General features: G+C 44.1%; 2 long non-coding RNA genes across 2 annotated transcripts; one reads left to right on the top strand and one right to left on the bottom strand.

Annotated features, from left to right (window-relative positions):
* The first annotated feature begins 3,293 nt into the window (after window positions 1-3,293).
* LOC139061377 (uncharacterized) lies at window positions 3,294-8,984 on the top strand. The gene is made up of 3 exons (XR_011515413.1): window positions 3,294-3,579; window positions 5,130-5,315; window positions 8,774-8,984. It is a non-coding gene; the product is annotated as an uncharacterized lncRNA (long non-coding RNA).
* A 10,688-nt stretch (window positions 8,985-19,672) lies between these two features.
* LOC139061376 (uncharacterized) lies at window positions 19,673-24,536 on the bottom strand. Its single transcript, XR_011515412.1, has 3 exons — window positions 24,237-24,536; window positions 23,999-24,167; window positions 19,673-19,799 (listed from the first exon to the last, which is right to left on the bottom strand). It is a non-coding gene; the product is annotated as an uncharacterized lncRNA (long non-coding RNA).
* Window positions 24,537-25,095: the final 559 nt, after the last annotated feature.

The raw sequence follows: 25,095 nt of genomic DNA, 5'->3' as shown, positions 1-25,095 counted from the left end.
TCACGCAACTGGGAAATTATAGTGTCACCTTTCGATGCTTTTGACTGAGTCCATAAGCTCTAAAATTTCCTGTTTATTGTGTAGCTTTGGTTCCCCACCGAAAGGAGCCGAAGGAAAGAAGCACACCTGTTCTAGCATCTGCAGCCATCACAGTGGTGCCACAAGGAAAACCAGAAGTTTCTGCAGCTTTTGAATTGTCTTCAGGCTCTCATCTAGATTCTCTGCCAGTCCACTCTTGCAGTGCACAAGACAGCACGAACTGCAATCAGGAGGCAGTCTGCAATGAGTCGCAAACACAACAAGAACAAGCATGCAATCTACATGCTTCCTCCAGCTCTTGTGCCGAGCTAAAAAAGCAACTAGACGATGCAAGACAAAGCTACATGCAGCTTCAAGAAGTTCACAAGAAGGCTAACGTGACTATTCAGTCCCCAAAAAAGAAGGTGCGAAAACTAGAAAGTAGAATAGAAACCTTCGAAAGGCGAATAAAATTTCTTAATGAAGACCAAGTGCAGGCGCTTTCGAGAAGCAGCAGTCAAGGTTATACGTGGTCGCCGCAGACAATTAAACAGGGGCTGCAACTGAAGTTCGCTTGCGGAAAGTCTGGCTACAGAGCACTGATACAGCTCGGGTATCCACTGCCGACAGATAGAACACTGAATCGTCGCCTCCAGGGGTTGAAATTCTCGTCGGGAATTTTGAATGATGTTGTTGAACTCCTCAGGATCAAAGCGCAAGGCATGAAGACATTGAAAGAGACTGTGTTTTGTTCCTTGACGAAATGGAGATAGCGCAAGGGTTTCAGCTTGACCGTGCTGAAGACACCGTGTTCGGAGGTGTGACGCTTCCACCTAAGCCAGATAATCCCGCTAGTCATGCACTGGTGTTCATGGTAGCAGGCCTCAACAACCGATGGAAAGAGGTGATCGCATACCATTTTACTGGGAGCCACGTCGACGGCAGTACTCTCAAGGACTGCGTTCTCGAAATTGTCCGCCTGTGTGCAGATATTTCGCTCAGAGTCCGAGCAGTAACGTCAGATATGGGCGCATCAAACCGAGCGATGTGGCGCGATCTCGGGTTTTCCAGCCATCGGAACTCCAAGACTACATGCTCTATAACACATCCGTCATTCAGTGAAATGGAGTTAGTTTTCAATGCAGATGCTGCCCATGTGCTCAAGAATATGAAGGGTCAGCTTCTAAACTCTATCGTGTTCACATTAAGTGATGCAACCGTCAGCGAGCACAACATACCTTCAAAGGATGTGAAACTAGATCACGTACGTGCTGTCCTAGAGTTCGACAAAGAAAGGGAGCTGAAGCTCGCGCCGAAGCTTTCTGAAGCACATGTTTCCTCGGGACATTTCACAAAGATGAAAGTGGGACTTGCAGTGCAATTTTTCAAAGAGACACCCGCTGCAATCCGGTACTTGGTGAAAGAAAAAATACTGGAGCAAGAAGCCGAAACCACAGCATGGTTTTTAGAACTTGTATCAAGGTGGTATACTCTGATGTCATCGCACCACCCCTCCGTTTCTCTTAGTCTTCAAGACATGGAGAAGCATTATGAAGCTGTCTGTACTCTCAAGCTGGTCATCAATACTTTTCAAGGCATGAATATGGGCAGCACCTCGCAGTGGAAGCCATCACAGGCAGGCCTTCTAATCACCACTACTGCTGTACTTCAACTCCAGGACATTCTTTTGAGCTCTGAAGGTTACACTTTCTTTCTAACTGGCAGAATACAGCAAGATTGCCTGGAAAACCTTTTCTCTGTTGTTCGCCTGAAGAAGCCGGTTCCAGATGCATTGGACATGAAATATGCTCTCAAAGTTGTGTGCATTAGCCAATTTTGGCGCACGCCGAAGACAACCAGCTATGCTGTCGATGATTCGGAGTATCTGGTTGATCTACTGACAGATGGCAAGCGTGAGCTAGCTGAACCAGACCCATCTGAAATCGATGATTCTGAGATACTCTTCATTGAAGAGCTGACATCTACAGAATGTAGCACCCTCTTTCATATTGCCGGATTCCTCGTAAAAGGCATTATCAAAAAGATAAGCAGTTGCGAGCAGTGCAAAACTGCTCTGCTAGGTTCGACAGACAGTCAGCATTCTTACCTGACAAGGCTAAAAGAATACATCCGGAACGGCGACAACCTGCATTACACCAGTGCTCAAGTAATGAGTATTCTGAAGTCGTGCGAGGAGCTATTCAAGGGAATCACGGAATGAACCGAAAGCCTTCTTACTGTACAATCTCCTTTACAGGCTGTTGTGACGTACTTGAGCAAAATGGTTAAGTTCAACGTGAATGCTTGCCAAGTGCACAGTGCAACTGTTCAGAAGCTTCTCATTTCCACCTATGCCCGAATGAGGTTACGCATTCACCTGCGTCAGCTTGAAAAGAAAGAAGTCAACGGCCGCGGAAGCAAAACGTGTGCTGCAGTAAACTTGCAGTGAAACCACAATTTTGATAGTGTGCACAGAGCTGGTGTGTACTTTTTATAACTTTTTTCTATAGTATTTTCATATTTTTCGCACATTGTTGTAATAAATTGATGCAGCGGTGTCGCAAAGCTTTTGATCACTACACCATATTTTTTTGTGGATTCTTTCAGTGATTTCTACATAAGTGTTTTGCTGTAATGAAAAAGAAATATTCAGTTAACGCGACGCGAACTTTTTAAGGCCAGAGAATATAAGAGGTTTCATAAAATATTGGATGTCGCAATACATTCCAAATACCCCACTTCAGCCTCGTTTGTGTGTGTGCGCTTTCGAAGAATGACTGCCTTCTGATAGCAGCCACTGAGGTTCTTGACTTCGCCGAAAGTGTGACATTTTATCATTTGAGTCATTCGCCTTCTATTCATAATGATACGTGTCATTCGGCGAGAAAAACAGCTTACTTTCAAGGAAACGCGTTCGGCGCCAGTGCGCGCTCCCGAAGCGCGACGAAAGAAGTGGGCACAAATACGGCGGACTCCGTAGCAGACGACGCGGTTGTCCCCACCCTCCACGGAGCGGCGGAGGGGGGCGCGCGCATCGAGGCACCCTACACCCACCACATGCGTTTCCCCGCAGGCCGGCTGAGGCCGGTGAACAATAGAAGGCAGCATCCACGTGACCCTGCGTTCCCGGATGTTGGTTCCCTAAGTTGGTTTCCAACTGTCCCTATGAGGCTACTGAATACCTAGTGTGTCACGTGATTGGGGAGGTTTCTTCTCTGTATTACTGCCGGAATATAGAACAATCCTAGCGCGTGCAATGACGCAGAAACCACGTGATTCTAAACGCCGTCTCTCCGCTTCGGAATGGCGCACGTCTGTGATCGAGCTGCCATCGGTGATGACGATCGTCGCTGCGAATTTTGCAGCAAACTATTCATACAGAGGAAGAACATGCTGCAACACATCAGGAACGTTCACAGAATGGCCGTGGATGTCAAGAAATTGATGAAATGCGACGTATGTGGCACTTCCCTGCCTACAATGGAGAAGTATTCGGTGCACCAGATCGCTGCGCACAACTTCGAGGCTGACTACGTGCACCTGTGTTCCGGAACAATAAGGGTGAGGAACAGTTTTATTAAGTTTATTCTCAGTCATCGTAAGCAAATGACGTTTAAACGCAATATTATATGTCGGACTTTTTTTTATTTCTTGTTGCGCAGTGTGCCTCCAAAAGCAGTTGTTTATACCTTGCGGGCCTTTGTTTTTTCTTTCTCCATCTGTTTCGCGAAGAGTATATTTTGCGCACGTGCCTAATTTATTTCCTTGGGGTATGTTGAAGTTTGTATCCTCGTTAAATATAATTTGTTTGTTTATCCATCTATATATAGTATAGTCATGTGTGCGCGCTCCCAGCGATGCGCTACATGACATACGTTTGGCATGGTCTGCTTTCCTGCCCAGCAAGTGGAGTGAAATTTGACGTTTGCACATCTTTTTTTCTTTTTTTTTAAGCGACAGGAGTAAGCTGTTCTGCGTTCTGACGTTGCTCTGTGCCACATGCGTGCGTGGCCTAGTCTTCGCCTCAATGCATGTTGCAATGCGGCAGAGACGCAGAACCAGGACCATTCTTGAATTTGCGGATGTCGCCGGGATCGTTTCCCAGCGTATTGTTGGCAAACTCTTTAGTAGTGCATTTCATAGAATAGAGCGAAATGTGACGCTCGCGCACCCTCCCCCCTTCTTTCTTTTTTCTTAAACGAGAGGAGGGATTTGCTCTGCGTTCTCACGTTGCTTTGCGCTACTTGCGTGCGTGGTACAGTCTTCGCCTCAGTGCCGACCGCAATACACTTGCAATTGCGGCTGTCAGCGGCTTGGTCTCCCGGCGTACTTTGGGAAAATTCTTTAGTAGTACCACAGTCCTTCAATTGAAGGACTCTGGTTGTAGATTTCATAAAATAGAGCCAAATTTGACGCACGCGCAATCCTTTTTTCTTTAAGAAGAGTGTGTTAGGAGGCTACTTGGTAAGACATCTTTTTGTGAACTTAAACTGCGCTTGGGAAAAGACACCAACGTAGAAGAAGACAGGACGAACGCAGACTAGCAACTGGTTTATTGAAATCACACATAATGCTGCCTCTTCGAACCAGGTGCGTGCCCAAGCCAGATCATAACCGCGTGACCATGGAACACTCCCTCGCCAAGCCCCTATCTACAGTAAAAATTCAAGCTCTTCTTGAAAAGAAGGAGCTTTTCAAGAAGAAACTGAGGGAAGGGATTCACACTGTTCTGGGGCGTAGCTTGCACCACGTGCTCTCAGTTCGTCTTTGTCTTATCGTAACAGCATTGCTGTGAATGTACAGTCTGATTCAATATTGAGGAAGGAGTGAGCATAGATCATGCTTAAGTTTCATACTTGTTTCTTATTAAAACAAAACTAATATGATAAATTTTTTGAAGTTATGGCGCATTGCATATTTGAAATTCAATTTTAATAGAAATTTGTGCAATATCAAGGGTGACCTCATGACACAGTCGAGTTGAAGGTGAGGGAGTAAAATAAATGCTACGTTAGCCCGTGTCCAAAGCCTTCAAAGTGATTATTTTTGTTTGCATCTCTCTCCCCAAAGTACTTGTCACCATCTAATGCTATTTTGTGCTTTTATTACAGAATTTCATGAATGGAAAGCAGAAGAAGAGGGTAGCCAAAACTGCTGGTTCATTTTGCCCAGGGACCCCAAAAAGCTGGCCAGTGGAGAGACAAGGATCCACTATTACTGTAATAGATCAGGCGAGGCAAGGAAAAAGGAAGGTCATGGTGACCGTCGGGAGAAAAGTCAGGGGAGCTGTAGGTCTGGTAAGATTTGTCTTTCATTTATTACCATCACAATGGACAACACTCAGAGTCCGACACCTGAAAGCACCACCATAAAAGTCAGGTATCAAAGAAACCATTATGGTCATAAACCAGAAATTCAGCACTTGGGAATGAGTGACAAGGAAAAGGCCAGCGTAGCAGAGAACCTAGAAAGGGGTGTGCCCATGAAAACCATTCTAAAGCGAATAAGAACATCTGTGGCATCCAAGCTGAGGCCAGTGCACTTGGCAGAGTGCTCAACCCTGCATAACATCAAACGGCAGTTTAACCTTGCTGCTCCTGAACGTTGTCACACTAATGACGCTGTCAGTGTAGACATGTGGGTGCTTGTGATGAAAGAAAAAGGTGAAACACTTGTCCGCCTGTACAAGGCACAAGGTGCAGTGGACCCAAGTGGTACATTTTCTTCAGCAGACTTTGCTCTTGTTCTGATGACAGAGCCTCAGAAGGAGCTACTAGAAAAATTGGGCCCTGCAGGGACTGTATGTATTGACTCCACACTTGGAACTATAGAGTACCTGTTTGAGCTGACCACTCTTCTGGTGCTAGATAAAGTAGCATCAGTTGTAGCTATAGCTTATTTCATCTGCAACCAGATGAACGAGCAAACTTTGACAGCATTCTTCAAATATCTGGAGTCGGCCATGGCCAAAAAAGTGGCCGCTAAGACATTGATATCTGATGGTGCCTCACAATTCTACAAAGCAGGGTCCAGGGTCATGGGTGCCGCAAAACAGAAACTTCTCTATGCCTAGCATGTGGATAACAATTGGCGTAAGAAGACACTCGAGTGTGTAGAGAGACAGCTAAGGCCACATGTTTACCATAGTGTGTGGCTACTCTTAGAGTTCCTCGCGGAAAAGGCATTTGAAGATTATTTTAAGCAATTCCTTTCTAGTGAGGAAGAAAAACTGAGGGACTTCCTGAAGTACTTCAAAGACCACTATGCAGTTAGGCCGCAAGAGTGGGCCTATCGCTTTAGGACTAGAGCAGCTGTCAACACTAACATGCACCTTGACAGCAAGCACAGGACGTTAAAGCATACTATGCTGGAGAGAAAACTGAATAAGCATGGTGACAAACTAATTTCTGCCCTCATGGACTTGACAAATCATTTTTTAATGAAAAGGGCTAGCCAGATGATGAAAGAGGCAAAGGGTAAGGAGCGGAGAACAATTTAGAAGAACCACAGGTCTGGCAGTGAAATGGCAGCTTGTGCCAAAATAAATGAAGATGGCATATGGACTGTGCCATCTCAGTCTATTAAAGGGCTCTCATACAAAGTGTCAAAAGTGAAAGATGGTGCTTGCTGTCCTTTGAGGTGCAAGGAATGCGCAGTGTGTGTGCAAGCACAGTCACTGTGTGGTCATCGCTAATCCAACTAGCAGCAACAAGGCCCATGAGAGCTCACCCAAAGAAGCATGTGAGGCAAGTCGGGCATTGCACATCGTACGGAGTATAACAAAGCTGGAAGCAGCCAAAGCAGTGTCAAGTTCAACACTCTTAAGAGCAAAAATGGACTCAGTCAGACAGGTAATATCAGATGGTGAAGTCTCTGAGGGTGTGGCTGAGAAGGCAAACAATTTGTTTTAGCCAGTTTTCATGCTTGTGGAAAGTGAAAGTGACCCAAAAAGAAAGATGCCAGACCATTCAAATGAACCAGCCAACAAAAAAGTTGTGCACCTGTTAAGATTTCACTCTACAAAAAACCCTAGATTGTCGCAGCCATCATCTAGCCTTTCAAGGCCCACTGAAGCTCAAAAGGAAGTCCTTAAATAACAGCTTAGGGACAGCAACATAGAAACTGAAGAGATAACCACGTCAGCAGGGCACGATTACTGGTAACAAGCCTCCAGTGCAGTTAGGAAGAGAGAAGTGGTGCAGTAGTGCTGTGCTGTCATGCCTTATAGAAGCAGGTTGAGGGCTCGCATATAAACAAATCATGACATGTGGTCTCTGATGATTAGCCCGTCTGTTTTTGTCTGTGGTGTGCAGCCATATGTCACAGCTGGATGGTATGTGTGTTAGAGCACGAGAGATGCCTCCATGCTTGTTGTATGAGCTGCTGGTAAGTGTTCTGTGAAAATAGGTACAGACCCAGTGGTTATCTCTGGTATGTGGCAGCTGTTGGATTGTAGTGTGTTAGAGCATGCCTCCATGCTTGTCATATGAGCCGCTGGTAAGTATGTCTGTACATAGGAAGCGCATTGGACGGTGTGTAGTGTTTCAGTGTGCAAAAGCCTCCAATGTGTTTTGCTACTTATAAATTTGTGTAAACACTCAGTAGCGCAGTAGTCATGATGTTGCACTGCTGAGCTCAAGCCTGCGGGTTCAATCCCAGCAAAGGTGGCTGCATTTCAGTGGTGGTGAAATGAAAAAAAAAAGCGTGTAGTTGAATTCAAGTGCACATCACAGAACCCAAGGTGGTCAAAATAATACTGAGTCCCGCACTGTGGCATGCCTCATAATTCGATCTAGATGTTGTGTTCCATGTGATGTTCTTTATTGCCCATTTGAATAAACTTTTATTTTTCAGATTACCAAAATAGAGGGCATATGCAGTGGTGTTGTGTGCAGTCTGGATAAGTTGCTCTGGTCATGTGCACTCAATGAAAACTTCTGCATATTTGGCTGCAGCAGACAGTGTCATAATGATAGTAAAGACTATGCAGAAAGCTTTAGGCCACTCTACATATCAGATCAGTTTTATATTGCATCCCTTATGGTGCCTATGGTGACAGAATAATAATTGGCAATGCTTCCTTACACATTTAATATTTTTCTTTTTTTCTTTTGGAAGAGCAACCTTGGAAGAATAATCTACAACAATGCTCCTACCTTCTCTTTCACTGTCTCCCCATTTCTTTTCTACACTTCAACTTCATTCTACGCACTATCTTATTCTCCTCTTCATCCTACATTGACGGTGTGGGAAAGTGAGCTAAGCGTGCATAAAGATTGCTGTGCAGAACTTAATTGCAGCATTGACGAAGACAAATCTTTGTCAAAAGGTTCATTACAGCTACATTCCCCCTCCAAACACTGTTTATCACTTCAAGCCTTCATATTCCTGTGAGCTTTTGTCTTGTTTAACAGTTGTAACAGTCATACTATTTATTACTATCAATAGCCAGCATACATTTAGCACTGCAAAGTGCTGTTTAGAAGACGTGTGAGTTTCTACTTCCCTTATGATAAACACTCCAGACATTCAGTCTCTAAATTATGAAAATCTTTCAAACATTGCCAGTGATGACCACTATATGGGTTAATGTCGGCATGGGACTGAGGCTTTCCCGCAAAAAGAACAGTTATGTTTTGCTCATATCATGTGACTGACAGTTTCTGCTGTAATTTTTGCACTTGTCAACTGCACTGTGAAGAGTTCGTTTCTGTGAATATGTGCTGGCCTGATTCTTCTTAATCACGCATTTCAGATCTTGTGCTGTGAGATGAGGAGGTGTAAAATAAAAACACCGTGTAGATTTCACAATGCCTTTAAGAAACCACGCAAAGCTTGGAGATGAAGCATTACATGCAACTTGAACCAAGTGTCTGGACACAGCAAGTGAAAGTTGTTTTGTCATGAGTGAGGGTGTCGGCGTTACTTGTAACTGCCTTTAAATAAAAGTTTGTTTCAAAACAGTGGCTGAACTCTGTGTTCCCCCGGTAAAAAACAAAACCATTGAAATTTGCAATTCTCTTTTTAAACATTATTGACCAATATGAATAAAAAAAACTTTATGAATCAAGATATAAGCTTTCCATACCATGGAAACACTTGAAACTTCTTTTGAGAAGCTTACTCATACGCGAACACATTATAGCAATTATTTTCAATCGTATATCCACAATTTGCCTCGTCACCATGTCAAGTTTCAAGACTCCAGGAAGCCGTATGCTGAATTCTATCCATTGTTTACTGCATTGCATTTGATTTTCTATAACAAATAAAATCGAATTCTCCATTGATTGCACCGACGCTCACGTTATAATTATATGCTATTATTATTGACTAGTCTTTTATATATATTCTTGGAGGGTGGGGGCTGCACTGGTGGCGTTCTACGAATTTGCGCCGCGTGTTTGTGCGGGTAAATTTAAGCGCACAATTTTTTTTGCGCGTTATGAAAACAATGCACTGCAGGTATTTTAATTAATGCAACGAGCTGTATGAAATATCAGTCAAGGGGCTGGAAACGTCGCTATAGAGAATCCCGACTATTTTCTTTTGCGTGTGTGTATTTGGAGTTGATGCAGTTTTTTTTATTTACTTATTTTGGCTACATTGCGCCAATTGCGCTTCCATAGAATAAAGAAACGCGCGCTTGCCGACTCGATCGCAAGGGGACAGCCTGATCAACATCAATATCGGCAGCAATGGCGGATTTGCGCTTGCCGTGGCGCTTGCGAAGTTTTCAATAGTTTTCGCCTTTTAAGTGATTCTTTTGCTATTTTAACGTGTGGAGGTTCATTGTACGTCTGTTTTTTTTCAAGTTTGGCATGTGTTTTAACACATGTGAAGGTGTAGTCTTTTCTTCTTCAGCGGATATATGTACAAGACCCCGTTCACCGTCTATCAGGTAAGATGTGTACGTATGCTACACGCAAGCGTAGTGCTTCATTAAGCCACAGTGCACTACAAAGTTAAGCATGAACGGTACACGAAATTCACAAGTTCGAAGTATTGCCAAGAACAACCATTGATTGGCGAAGTTCTCACAGGCGTTGCAGAAGTTGTTGGGCGCGGCAGTGCTGAACGTAGCGTTAGCGGCTTAAATCGTGTTTTTTTACTAGTAACAACGTGTCACTATTTCATATTATTGGCGGCGTCTCCAGGACACTAAATCGGTAACGGGGACACCAGAGCTAGAACCCGGACTGGTCCATGGGTTGGGGCTCGCCGAGGCCTGCGCGTGCTAGTAGTATATCTATGATGCCCGTAGGCTGTGTGTAAGTCGTACTTCCCGAATTTACTGACGCATTTTAAGATCAGCTGTCCGCTTTCGCGGACAAAAAAGCAGGAGTCAGGGTGGTCCGTGGGTTGGGGCAACATAACCTGCTTCCAGTTTCGATCCCTCCGCTACCCTTTGGGTACCCTGCCGCCTCCTTGATTATAATCTAATGCTCTCCTGAGGCCTCTGTTTGCCGGTTACATGTGCCCTCCTGGAGCAGTACTTGTAAATGAATCTGATCTATCGTCGCAACGAAAAAAGCGCCCCGCGACTTCTACAACACCAGTCAGAACCTTGCCCATTGGTTTACCTATGTGTGGCCGCAAATACCTGAAACTCAATGCCAGTTCAACATATTTGTTGGCAAGGGTGTCAGGTCGTCGCTTTGTGTGGAATCGGCCTTTTCTCAATTCTTAAGAATTTAACTGGAATGCACCTGACCAGTGCTGCTGTGTGGCGCTTGCCACCAATCCCTTGGACAGGGAAGACATGAGTATCCCTGTGCATACACTTTATACGCAGTGGTGTGACCGCTTCCTTTGGGAAACTACCACGTTAGCGATATTGTGAGCGCAATGTGGCTTTCCTTCATCTTCCTCATCCGTACGTAGTGTGCCGCTTCTTCCTCGCCATAGCTCTAGCTCGGCAAGAATAAAGCGGTTCCTTAGAAGTGGTGAAGGTGCTGGGGTTCTGCATACCAAGGGCATATAAGGTAACAGTGCTTGTGCCTTTAATATGTCGCATTCGATCATTTTGAGACGTGGTGGTGTTCATGCGTTAGCACAATTCCAGGACATCCACAATGTAAGAGGTACATGATTCTCTAATTGTATACTCTCTCCAGGCCTTTCTCACAACCTCAGCACAAGTATTGGGAGCATAAAAAAACTGACAAAGCTGGTGCATGAATGTTGCCCGATCAGAAAGATCTGGCTCTTGGATCAAAGCCAATTTTTTTTTACATTGTAGAGGCAGACGGGCATGCTGTAAAGTTTCTAAGAACTGTCCCACCATTGCTGACTCTGTTGTACATTTATCAAACCACTTGATTCTCACCAAGCTCAAGCTATGGTGACAAAGACGCGCCACATGCTTTACAGTCACATATTGCACTCGCAATACATCTGTTATGCCAGTTTGCCGAAATGAGCATGCACAGTAGTGACGAATTCACTATGCGTGCACAGGGATTTGCCTTTCCTGTCCTATGGGCTGTTGGCAAGCATCACAATGCTACACTCGTCAGGCACACCTCAGCTTTCAGTATGTTTACATTCGGTTGCATGAACATGGAGGGAGTGCGTTCGCTGTAATCAGTACCACACATTTTGCTAATGTAGGCTTGAGTGGCTTTCCCTTGCCTCCACTAAATAGTCGGAATACTTCCATGTATGATAGAATGATGAGCATTTAACCTCCAGACATGTAGCAGTCTTTACACCACTGCAAGGCAGAAGCAGCGTTCTCACCATGTTCACGCTCAAATAAATCCCATTATTAAGGCATTTTATGGGCCTCCCAAACCGCCTGCACCACCTGAATGATGTCACTTGTTGTTGCACCTGGCTGTTCATTTCATTTGGCATCCTCTGTTCGCACATATTCGTTTCCAATACAAGAAAATTGCAGGGCTGGTTCGCAATCTTTTCTGTTTTCCTTATTTTTTTTATGGCCTTGTAAAACTGAGAAACGATAATGAAAAAAAGAAACAAAGGCTGCCTTCCTGTTCACCAGTGAAAGCATTGTTGCTTAGAAAGAGGCGCAGAAAAAGATGTATATGCATGTCGGACAGCCTGCACAAGGTTTTATCTTTGTCTCTTCAAACATCGCGTACCTGCGTCAGTGGACTCGCTGTTCTGTAGCATTATCCCTGGCAGCGGAAGCACTGTCCCAGAGCTCTAAAGAGTCATCGGAAGCACAGTGCTAAACCTTCATCCTTGAAATGTGAAGAACGTCACTGGACAGGACGAGAGATGACAAGGTGAGACTGATTGGGGCAATGTTGTGGTGATGGGTGCCACCTGGTTGAGCGCACAGTATGGTCCCCTGTCCTGAGAAAAGCTTTTCTGGGAGCTCTACACAGTGGAAAGGGCACCAGAGAAGTACAAGCGCACCAGGGGAGAAATGAAAGTCTCATTGTGAAGCATGGTACTGTCATTTCTGGTTGCTTCATGATGCAGTAATGATAGTCGCAGCACAATATTTTCAATTTATTCTGGCAACTCACGATATGCAAGTGAATGCTGCTTACTCTGATCATGTGGCTGCGTTTCAGTGCTTGGATATTTAAGGCCACGTTGCAAAATGCACAAGAGATTTATAATCGACTTCGTATACACAGAAAATACAAGAACAGTTCTAATAGCACTGAAAAGACAGAGCATTCATGGCGTCGTTCAAGCTCAGTGTCCTTGAGCGTGCACAAGAACCAGTCTAACTGATGTTATGACTGGCCTGTGTGGTCAACGATTTGTGTCGCGCCACCAAAGTAACAGCGAAAGGCTGGACCCTTTAGATATGCCGAGCCGCCTGCAACCGTTGGAAAACGCCTAGGAGGCCCCAATAGCAATAAGACCTTATCATTTGTGCAGGCATTTTCGCCAGCTTACCCACGGCTTGCACAACACCCTGATGTCTGCTTAGTCTCCACAGTGTTGTCTCCCTTCAGCAAGTGGGACGATTAAGCTTTGTGTGTGCATTCGTTCTTTCTCTGCGTCCTCGGCAGGGAAGATGCCAGCGTTGTGTGCGTGTGCGCATGTCAGTGCCTTTCCTTCTACTGAGCCAGTGGGGGTTAGAAAATTCGTTGAACACTTGCATGTATCGAGCGGCAGCTGCCAGCGTGCAGAGTGTTTTCTCTCTCCTTTTCTTGAGCGAGAGTATTCCAAACACTATAAAGGATGTCTTCGCTAATGGACTTCAGCCTTCAGTTTTTGAGCAAACTCGCATGTCTGTCGCTCACCATCGGGAAACTTGCAGAGTTGACCACTCCGTAACAATGTGAAGTAAACATTCATTGCTACTCGTTGAATTGTTGCCGTATCTCCTGCCTGGCCCCCTCGGCACTCATGAGCCGCTGGAAAATGCAGTCAGCGGCACGATCCGACAACCAATGGTAAGCTCCAGACCACCAAGCCCACGCTACTTCCACAGTCTTGGGTTCCCATCTTTAATACGGAGCAGCAGCAAAAAAAGAATTGACATCTGTGAATAAGGTATGCGGATGTGGGCTGCTTCCCTTGAACATAGGAGGCAAATGCCTTCAGGAAGTTCAGTTGCACTTTGTTATATGAAAAGGCGTCTCACCAAGATTGGAAGTTGCAAACCGACAAGTGCAGTGCATAGATCACACACTAACAATCCTGTCTCCAAATTATCAAAATGATGCACAGTGGGAAAACAACTGAAATTTTAAACAAAAGCCATCATGGTCTCAACGAAGCCCTGCTTCAGCCAGAGTCAAGGTTACATGCACAAATGTCTCTATGTAAAACGTGCTGCCTGCAACATCACCAACCATGGCACGTGACTTTCGTAAGCCAACCAATGTTAAATGCCATCCCTGGATGTGTGCCCCACAGCAAAAAAGGAAGAGAAGAAAAAAAGGAAAGAAAAGACGGCTCGTCATGCGAGTGTGACGTGAACCCTTGGCTCCGTCATGGGGGAAGATGAAGAAGGAAGATCACTTGGAGGCAAAGGGGTTGAGTGCCGTCACTTTTAGCACTCGCCTCCTGGCAGCGTGAAAATGCAACATTTCAATTTCTTCCATTTCCTTTAATAATGAACTAATTAGAAATATTTGTTTGAGGAAATGCTCCCTTGACGGCATCTTACAACTTCCAATGTACCTATAACTAAAATTTGCCATGGTGCTTAATGAGAGGGGCTTTTCAGCCCAAATTAGATCCTGCAGACTATAGTACAGTATGGAAAATATGGTACATGGAACTGTAAAATTTAATTTTCCACAGCAATTTCTACCTGTGCAGTTGGAGTTGGCTTTGTCATAGCATAGATATGAGGACCGTGAAACAACCTTTATTCCCTAAAGATCCTGTCCTGTAGTATATTTGAGCATTTACATAAAGGCATGGAGACCCTCAGTGTGTTGCAATCTAAGTGGCAGCATATAGGTGGTGTGTGCTGCCTGTAGAGATGCCACTGTAAGCCATCTATGTATTGGCGGATTTCTGAATTGTGGATGGGAGAAGGCTCATGGCTGTTCTGCCTTTGCACCAAGCACTGCAGAGCACAGTGCTACAATTTTCTGTTTGTGCAGTTCGAAGAAAATTATTCCTGCAGTGGCAGTCACTACACAGAAAATGCACCCTACGAGAGTGGACAGAGTTCCAATGTGACTGTGGTTTGAAATGGTCCAGCACCTGTGTATACAAGCACCGATTTTCCCAGACAAGTGTGACAGTGCCTGGCTTTGAATGCAGTGTGCTGCTTCATAAATATTGCAGTTGCCCAGCACTAAGCTGCCTGGATTATGTGGTTGCCATAATGACTTCTCTGTACCCGTGGGACAAATATTTGCACTCGAAATAGCGACAGCAGCCATGCATTTCCTGCTGACATAGAATTAGGTTACACAATGTCATCTGATGTATGCACATGCTGTGATGTGGTTGGTGTGGCCATGCTCTTTTTTCCTCCCTTCAAGTATGCTGGTAAACTGCCACTAGTTACAGATGTCCGCAAGGAGTGCACACTGTGTGAGTGCTGCACATGAATTGAAATTACGATCACCACAGTGATGATAAAGGACACATTGAAAGGTAATCTGACAACACTTATCAAGACTGTCTACAAGTTTTCTGTGAGAGATTTCCTCAGGGTTGACAAAAACCATCTTAGGGACCATTTAATGGGGTGTTACCGCCCACATTATGAGATGGAAGAAAAGGAAGTCATTAGGATTTCTCTGGTGGTGCAAGGTGCTCAAATAGATGGCTTTGAATTGCAGTAGACATAAATATTATCATTCTTTCTGTCTGGGCACATAACTTCTTTGCCAACCTCTCTGTCATCTCTGTAGCACATTAATTTAGGATAGTAACTCCACTCTGACGCAGGAGATGAAAGTGCATGCCAGACATGCTGACCACACTGACTTGGAGAGTGCCACTTTCTTAAATGTGGCAAAAGTCTGTGTTTTGGGCGAAATAAGAGCTCATAGGCAATTTTTATTTGTGATAAACAGAAATATGTGCTGCCAGTGGTCAGACGTCATTGAGGTCGAGCTTCTCAAGCAAGTAGATGCCATCGAGAAGACCAAAGAAGCCAGTGATTAGCCATTATGCGCAGCAGCTTCAGATGGCAAAGTCCAGCTGGGGTTTCTCTGCACAAGGTCACCAAGTGGCATTCCTAAGTAACAGATATTTTTTACCCTAAACTGCTACCCTAGAGTGACTGGAACATGCACCGTTCGTTCCAAGCATGCAGCTGTTATCAAAGCTTAGTTTAGTCAATTATTGAGGCTTAAGATGGTTTTAATGACTGTACATTAGGAAACAATTGCAAAAGAATGTAAAAAAAATTTGAACTGTGTTGACTCTTTGGTGGCATACTGTTGCTATTCCTGAAGTTACGTCCTCAAATGACTTATGCTCCAGGTATTTGAGTAAAAACTATGGGTGTGGAAATATCAATTTTTTAATTTCAAAGCTAATTCGAATAATGAAACCTAAGTGCAAAGCGAATATTTTTCGAATATGAATACTATTGGTATTGCAAAAATCCATTTCTTTTCACCAACCAGAGGTGCAAAATAGTTATACTACATAGACTGCATAGCAAATAATGTACAGGGATATTATGTTTCGTGGTTAACAAAATTCTCTCATACAACACTTTTGTTTGAGAATGTCATAATTGTAGTTACTTAATGTTTCATGAAGCAAGGACAACAGCTCAACATGTTCGAAGAGCAATGACACCTAGTGCATGTCACCATCAATTCAGACATCAAAAAGAGCTGCTTAAGTGTCTGGTATCAGCAGGTCGCTCTTCGCAAGCCGAGCCAACAGTGGGCACCACGCTTACACCATCGCTCAAACGGATCTTCTTTTTGGACCAAAATGTCATCATGCAAATATCTTTGAACCTGCGATTGTGGTAGTGAAAATTTCTGCCACAAGTGAAAATTTCTGCTGGTTGATAAGCTCATCAGAGTCTTTCCACAGTGCTGATGTGGAAGTGGCCCGTTCAGAAGCTTTTGTTGTTGAATGCATACTTCGGTTCCTTGGTGATGAAATTACCCTTCCTTTCTCTAAATCCAAGGGCGAGATCTCGCATTCTGAATGTTTGCTTGCGCTCTCATTATTCGCCTTCACTGTGCTTTCGTCAGCGGTCGTCTGCTTGGTGAAGCGGGAGCGCCAATTGAACACTGCCTACTCACTGATGTAGGAGGTGAAGCAAACATTCAGAAAGTTAGAAGCTGGCGCAATTTCATCCCAGGTTGTTAATCCAGTTTGACATTGAAGCATCCTGGTAGTATTAAAGTACTTTAGAATGAGGTTCCAGAAGCATTGCGAAGTTTGCCACTTGGTGAAATTTGTAGTTTCGAACAATTTAGGCTCTTGGCGAGATTAGCAGTGAACACAGAGGTTTTTACATGGCGATTGGTGTTGTCCAAATGCATGAAGAGGTCACAGTATAGGTACTTAAGCTAGTGTCGGGTAACCATAAGCACCCGCAGGGGCCCCGTGACAGTGTCTCCTTTAACTTCAGATATGCTTCACTGCATGATGATAAATATGCTTCGCCGCATAACACGACTCTGCTGCAGCAAAGGTGACTTAAACCGACAACAGCCGAGAAGGTGCAAATAGCACTGCACTGCCAGGTTCTTGCTGTTGGCCTTATTTTTCTTCTTTTCACAGTGTCCTTACTGTAAGTGCACTCCAGAGTTACAATGCAGGAATATGCATGTGTGCACAAGCTTTCTTTCAAGAGTAACTCACGATCATAAGTTACGTCATCATGGTTTCGTACTATGTTACGGCATCATAAGCGAGACATAATAAAGGGGGCTTCAAAGGCTGCGGGAGAGACTAATCTTTTGTGTGAGATTGTGCTATCCTTGCTGCACGCAGTGCAATATTATATGACTCTCATGTCTATGGTGGCATTGTCGATTATGAATGTTTCCTTACTGCGTTAAAAAAATGTGTAGTGCATCTTTCAGATAATAATGGCATTATAGCTTCAGAGTTGTTCCAAGTTTTGGGGACTTGTTCACTAAAAGTACATTATTAGAAAAGCTCTAGAATGTCTAGGTCATAATTGCATTTGAAGAACTGTAAGTCTTCCTATACATAGCAATTAGTAGCTTACTGTGCGATGTTGAAGGTGGTTTTTATTCATAGGCCCTACGCAGAGAGCAGCAACACAATGCCTGGCATGTGACCAGGGTTCGTAACAGTGTTTGCATTTCCAGTGCTCGTAACTGATTCAAGTATTAATGCATAAATTTGCTTTATGAATTCTTTGTAGACAGAAGGTGCTTGAATATTGGTTGCATGAAATGCGCCAATACACACTGTATACGTATAGGGTGTCTTTTATTACCATACAGATTTTCTTGTTTTCAAGTTATGAGCGCGGAAAATGTGGCATTCTTGCAGAGGAATTCCTCTAATGCACTCTCATTTCTTACAAATCTTGAAAGTTGCACCTAATTCAAGATATTCATCATTGAATTTCACTGGTAAATCGAGGTAATATTGGAACTGAGTGTGCTGGGAGTGCAGAAAAGAAGGTCCCGCTATCTCATCAGATGGAAACATCTTGGCCAGTCATTGTAGCTGCTGATACGACACACTTTGCCTGGCAAGCATGTGCGTCAGTGTGCCATGTCAGGCTATCATTTAAGCTTTGTCCCACACTTCTTGACAGGGCACTGCCGCCTGATGTGGAGGAGGATGCACCAAGTTTTGATTATAATGAATATCTCAAAATAAGTGCAATTTTCGAGATTAAGAAAAAGAAAGGGTGTGCGTTCACATGCGACTGCCTCCAAATATGCCATTTAGAAGGCTGCCGCCCAGTTACTAATAAAGAAGCGACTGAATTTTTCAAAATTAATTTTCTGAAACTCGCATTATTAGCAGCATAGTGTGTCCACTTCACCTAGAAACTCCTTTGCAAAAACGCCGGGCTCTCCGTGCTCAAATCTTTTTGCTAAATATCTGCATGGTTAAAAAAAAGTAGATATGCACAATTGTTTATGCATGAAAGTCGTACACTATCACTTTTCAAGATTTTTGCCCTTCTATGCAACACCAGAAAAATTGGAAATAGAAGCTTCAGGTGACCTATCTGATTTGTTGCAAGTTGCATGGCCATATTATTGTTTTAATTTTTCGCTATTACCTTTTACTGTGATGTCGCCACTGCAGCAGCTCGATCTCGATGGCTGTGGCTTTTCATTCCAGGTCACAAAGCTGCACCCAGGTAGAGGCAGATTCCAAAAATGCTTGTGTACTTAAGTACAGCTGCACATTACAGAATCCGAGGCCCTCAACAATCATCCGTAGCCCACGAGTTCCTTATATTTTATTGGGATTGAAGAGCAACGTTTGTGCTATATCCCTCTATTTCAGACGAAATAATGTGCATGCAAAATTATATCTTCATTACTTTACACCATAGTACCAATATCTGTCGTGCGTTGATTTTTGATGTCTTTGCATTTGCTATAGCAAGGATTTTTAAACATAAGCCACAAAAGAAAAAATAAATGGTCAAAGAACCAAGAAATGGTGTGTAGCAGCTCCCTTCTTTTTTTAATTGGTGGCAAGTTTTGCACTCGTTGTGTACTTCAATAGAAGTGTTACCTTCCTGCTTTGGAACTTTGTGGTTTTGTTCTGCCAGCTGCTTGACCAAAACAAGCAAAATGTACTTCGGATATTCCACAATTCTGTATGCATTTGGTACAATAAAATTTGTTTCAAGAATGGACAAATGCAGTGATGGTTGTATTGAAAACTGCAACATGCCGATTTTAGTTTCATGCTTCATTAATTTTCTCAGAGCCCCAAAGAAAGCATGCGAGGTTTGAAAATATATCATGCGACGAAGTGCTGGCCTGCCATGATATTAGTGCACTCGGTCTAGAGAACTGATTGATGCTGCACATACATTGAACATGGTGGCCATGACCATCCCTCATGAATTGGCATTCCCTGCCTAAACCACCTCACCAACACAGCCTGTTAACAGCAAGGAAGCTGTCGAGGCTTCCAAGAATTTCTATGCACTATAAGTATCACCCTACTGAAATTACTCCATTTGTTTGCTGACAATTGTCTTGACAAAAGTGGAAGCCGAATCAGTTGTGTTCGATCAGTTTTATTTACATACAACCTATTATAATGGGGACCTTTCTTCCCCTCTTCAACTATTCCACAGCTGCTGCTGCCATCTTGCATGCCACATCGAGGAGGGGGCGGGGGCAATGTACATGGCAGGTGCATGGGAGGATTTTCCAAGGAACTCTGGAAAGCTGTAATCAAATTGTGGTCAAAGTTTAAAAAGTCTTAAATACAAAAAGGGTGAAGAGTATTGTAACCTTGTACATGATCACACCACATGTTTCAGCTGCAGCTGTAAGTGCCTTGTCTCAACCAAGCTACAGTTCTTGCAATGTTCCACTTTGTGATACTCAGTATGAATTGATAAGACTAGCTGCTATTCTAGTGGTTGTGCAGGCCACAAGGGAACAGTGCCTGGCCTTTGTGCTCGTATGTGTAAATTTCTCTCTTTCGGCCTCGCCCAAGTCACACCAAAATGTTATCCACAAGTGTCGTGCCAAAAAGGCCTGGCAACATCTCGTATTAAGCCGTTTGACCCATTTTATTGCACTGATGCACACGGTGCAACCAAATGTAGGAAATGACATCGCCCAGGTGATTAGTAAATTACCCTTCTAAAATACCACAAGAGCAACTTTGCTGTGGCAAGAGCCTTAGCAAAAACATAAGAGACACAAAAATGAAGGAAAAGCGACACCTTCAAGTTCCCGCACCAACTCACCGTGACAAGCACAGATTTTGACAGTGTCTGTTTAAGCTTAGTTATTTGGAGATACATGCAGTTGAATGCTTTTACGAGCATTGAGATGCCCCACTATGCTAGCTTGCCTTTTATGGCTATAGAAAGTTGTATACTGCCACAAGTCTGCCTATTCCGATTAGAATCTATATTGAAGCTGCTTTGAGCAACAGGTGGTATTCTATTTCAGCGCTAATGATACATTGAGAGTAGTGTGCCTGGAAGGAATAGAAAAAAGCATTGCAGAAGCTGCAGTACTTTGTGCTCGCTGAATGATCACACGAGAAGGTAAAGATGCCATCAGAAAGCATCTTTCGTATGGAGTCTCTTTAAAAGAAAAACACTACAACTAGACATGGTGACAGTTGTGGGCAAACTAAAATATAATGATAGTTCAAGGTGCGGTATGGCATGTTTATGCTATTTCTAAAAAAATAAACACGGCAAGTGTGTCCATGCCAACAATTGACACAGGATGTGCAGATGCAAAACTGCAATACAGCACCACGCCGTCAAAACGACAGTATGCAAGTGGTGGTCCAGCATCAAAACTTCAATGTCCCTACACTACAACACTGGGAGGCCATGCTGCGTGACAGAAGCCTGGGTGGCCAGCAGGCACTGCTCTGTCGGGCACAGGACGTGGCAGCAACTATTTCTCCTAAGGATTCAATGAACGGATTTCTCTACCTCACCCGCCATGCGATGCACCATGTGAGGGAATGACAATGCCACTACTCTCACAGGATATGGATGGTGCACAACACCACCTTGAGCATCGGAGCGCACGTCTGCCTGTGAGCTCTGTGTACTACAAACACAAGTGGTGCATGCAAGGTAACATTTAACACATCACTGCCAAATGTCATCAATGAACAGAAGCAGCAAAGAAAGCTGCTTACATAATTTTCACAGTGTGTCGGAACTGCATATTTTTTACATCCTGTCTGCATGCCGCATTGTTCATCACTGCTAAAAAGTGCATAGTTGCATGGTACTTTTTTTCGATTTTGTGCACTTTCTTTTGTCTTTTGTCTTGAAAAAATAAAGCAGATGTCTCTCAATGAGCCGTAAGTACTAAAGTTGCTCAAAAGGGTAGTTTACTGAATTGATTGCATTTGAGTACTGCAGGCCTAGTTTCTTTCGGTCTTTCTCTTTTAAAGGCTCGGCACAAGTTAGCTGAAACGCCCTGTATACTGGACAGCTTGCCTGGCTGCCCGCACCACCGAGGCGGGGTATCTTACGTTTTTGTGGTGCACTTGTCGCCGTCTCGTAGCACTGGTCGTCCATCCTTATCGCGCACACGCCAGAGTCGTCTGGTGTTCCAATTGGCTGCAGCAAAGCGGACAGCTCTGGCGGGCAGGAAAAAGTGGTCCGCGAGCGATCGGGCTTGCTGCCTCGTTTAACGCCTGCTTTTATACGCCTGGCCAAGAGCTTTGCCCGGTTTAGCCGCTCCGTCTTCAGTATGAACGTGCCTTTAGAGTAAAAAATCAACAGCTTACGCTTCCACATTTTTTGCTTGGTAGCTACATTCAATTTGCTTGCTCCTCGTCTTTTAGATGTCTAGGCTCCTCACATTTTAACGTGGCTGAATAGTGCACAAATCAGAAACGAGAGTTTCTGTGGCCTAGCCTTCTCACACTTGCAAGGATACCATCCAAAATTGACCTATTTTTCTTATGAGGTGCCCACTGATTATGAGGATGCTGACATCGAAGGATCTCGAGTGGTTCTCTAGCATTTTGGTGACAAACGGAATACAGTAAATGCCGAGCTACAACTGACTTGATATCTGTCAGCACCAATGAACGCAGTAGTTAGTATTCTCACTAAATTGAGAATCCAGCCCAACAGCAGATGGACACCAGTGGTTTGAATCCCCCATGTTGGCAAATTTAACTGGCTGAAATCAAGCATTTAAGAGACACGCACTTAGTTCCATCCCTTCAATCTGTGAGCATAATGAAGATCAAAGGTCAGGTTATGTGGCTGCAGCACCTTCTGTTCATGCAGCATACCTTGTGTGCAAGCCACATCTATTTACAACAGAAACAGCGCTTTTCCACCCGTGAGCAAATGTTTGGAGTTAAAATATGGTAGAATTTTTTATCCAGCCAACGCGTGCACGCTGAAATCCAAGTGGTACAGCCAATATGTGCCTGTTTAATCACTGCAATGCATTGAGACACTTCCGACAACGCACGGCTGTACCAGAAAAGGTTTTAATTTTTTTCACGAATGCTATGTACTTATGAACTTTTATGAATGTACCTGCAGCTTTCGCAGGCTTTCGAGTAGCTCGAGCGTAAAGTGGCCTGTGTGTTATTGCTATTCAGCCGGAGTGCAATAGGAGCCAGTCAAATGAGTAAAACATGAAGTCAATGTGCACACAAAGACTACATGTACCCTTGCATGACTTCGTGCTACAGGTAGCTAACAGCTTCCAATTCACAGTTCTTGTAATATGCTTGTGGCAGCCATCTACAGTGATCTATTTGATTTAACGGGGATGTGTATGTTGGCTGAAAAAGAGAAAATATGCTAGGAAATATATTAACACCGATGGATGCAATATATCCTTTCCGGTAGAGTTTTGCACAGAAAAGTTAGCAGATTCCATGCATATGTGAAAATCGGTTATAAGTGAAGCCTTTGTAATGTTCAGTAAAATGCAACCACTCGTTCACTTCTATAACTCTGCACACAATGCATGTCCTGGTCTCGTTTAGTTCATTTTTGTCCATACTCGGTTGCTTTCGATGCTGACTTTCCAACTTCTCTGTGGCTGACTTCTTAAATTTCCTGTTGTATACTTAATTTCTTGCCTCTTGTTCTACGTGTCTACCCAGTGGTACATGTTGAGCTGCACTTAACAGGTAATCCAAGTTGCCATTTGGCCACATGCCAAGCAGCACATATCCAGTGCCATACACAGTGACCAATATTGGCAGGACTGCAGCAGCCACCACCCACTAAGCAAGGAAGACGCAAAGAGGGTTTCGTTTTAAGAACCGCTCATTAAAGTTATTCAATCAATCAATCAAAAATATGTAGCAGCTTGCATATGTAGGAATGCGATTTATTCGCGATGCTAATAATTTGATCACCTGTTTTGGTAGCTGTGGGAACGAGAATTTTAGACATCTAACCGCACCAAAATTCAGCTATTATGAAAACGCGGAATTTCGATCAAAAGAGTCCATTTGCCGCTGTGGTGGTTTGAAGGACGGCGACAGAATAAACCAAACATTGTAGAAAGGGAAGTAAACAATCTGCGCAACAGCTCTATCGCGTGTTTGACAAAGAAATTGACGAAAAAATGTGCTTAACGTGATTCAGAAACATGTCTACACAGGAACGTTCAATGGTAGAAATTACACTTCACCGCTACAGAGTAGCGAAGTTGCCCTGAATAGTGGGACCAATATTTTCCGACCGCCCAACAAAGGGTGAAGTGCGCACAGTATGTACGGCAACACTTGCTTTGTTCACCGCAGTAATGTCACCCTGTAATGGAGACAACTACGACAAACGGTCCGCATTTCTTCAGCAGCGAGGAAAAGTGAAAAATTTTTTTACCGAGTCAGAAATAAGCCAAGCGTGTTCCTGACGGTATGTAACGGCATGCCGCTGGAAAAAAGGGGTCCATACCTCGGGGTTCAAATTCCGCAGACACGGCATGCGCTTCAGCGTAGCCGTCAATTTGCGGTTGAGCAAGCGACGTTTTTGCATTTTCTGTTCCGCATCAGCATCATCTAGCCAGCGAGAGAGCACCTTGAAAACCAGCACGACGGGCGCCGTCTCGCTGAACAATCAAGGCCTAAAATTTAAAAGAAAACACAACTATTAGCGCTTATTGTTTCAAATTTTGTGATTTCAGTAGACTTACCTTGATGTTGTTGCATATTTCTTGTAGATCCATGTTGCTTTCACGGTCATTTCCGCCAACATAAAGAACGGCGAAATCGACACGCTCGAAGCGAATCGTGGAGACAGCCCACGCCAGCCACACTGAATTGTAGCCAGCAAAACTGAATGTGCAGTCTTTAATAGACTCAATTAGGCGCAGGCACGACCTATTAAAGAATTTAACCTGACTCGCCGACAATGACGCCGCGCAAGGACGGCATGAGTGAACACGATCCAGCGAGGCGTAACAAGACCACGCGAACGAACCTACGTGAGCCGGCAGAAACCACAGGGATTTAGCAGCAGCACCTAGCAGCGTCTTTTCCTAGGCGTACAAGTACCTATCTGGAGGCAGGGAGTACGGCACTGGCCCACGTCACATCCGGTTTGCCTCTAAACCGGGTACAGCCGGCCTGCGGGGATACGCTTCTCACCCACCCGTGTGGCAGCGACCTCTGCCGGCCATCGTGGGCATTCATTGCAGGCAGCGCCACGCTCGTCCATTGAAAAGAGCTGGTGCAGTGCACACTAGCCAGTATATTCTAGGCACTATAGTTCCGTCTGTCACAATGATTCATTTTCTACTAGAAGAAAAGCTGTTTTAGCTTTATTATTACGTGACAACATGTTTTGTTTAACTATGAGAACTTGTTATTGTGTGTACGACTACATGTTACGTAAAAAAGTATCAGCGGGCCGCTAAAGTTGGAGGACAGACGACAAGGTTCGCGCTCGCTTTGAAACAGTTGGTCGTCTGTTCTTATATTTCTTCGCTTGATCATGCATCGTGGGTGAGTAAAGATGTAATATGCTTGAATGGAAACATTTTATGAAGATAT

Source organism: Dermacentor albipictus, chromosome 6 (assembly GCF_038994185.2).
Source record: "Dermacentor albipictus isolate Rhodes 1998 colony chromosome 6, USDA_Dalb.pri_finalv2, whole genome shotgun sequence".
Classification (NCBI taxonomy): Eukaryota; Metazoa; Arthropoda; class Arachnida; order Ixodida; family Ixodidae; genus Dermacentor; species Dermacentor albipictus.
This window is presented reverse-complemented; position numbering and strand designations above follow the sequence as displayed.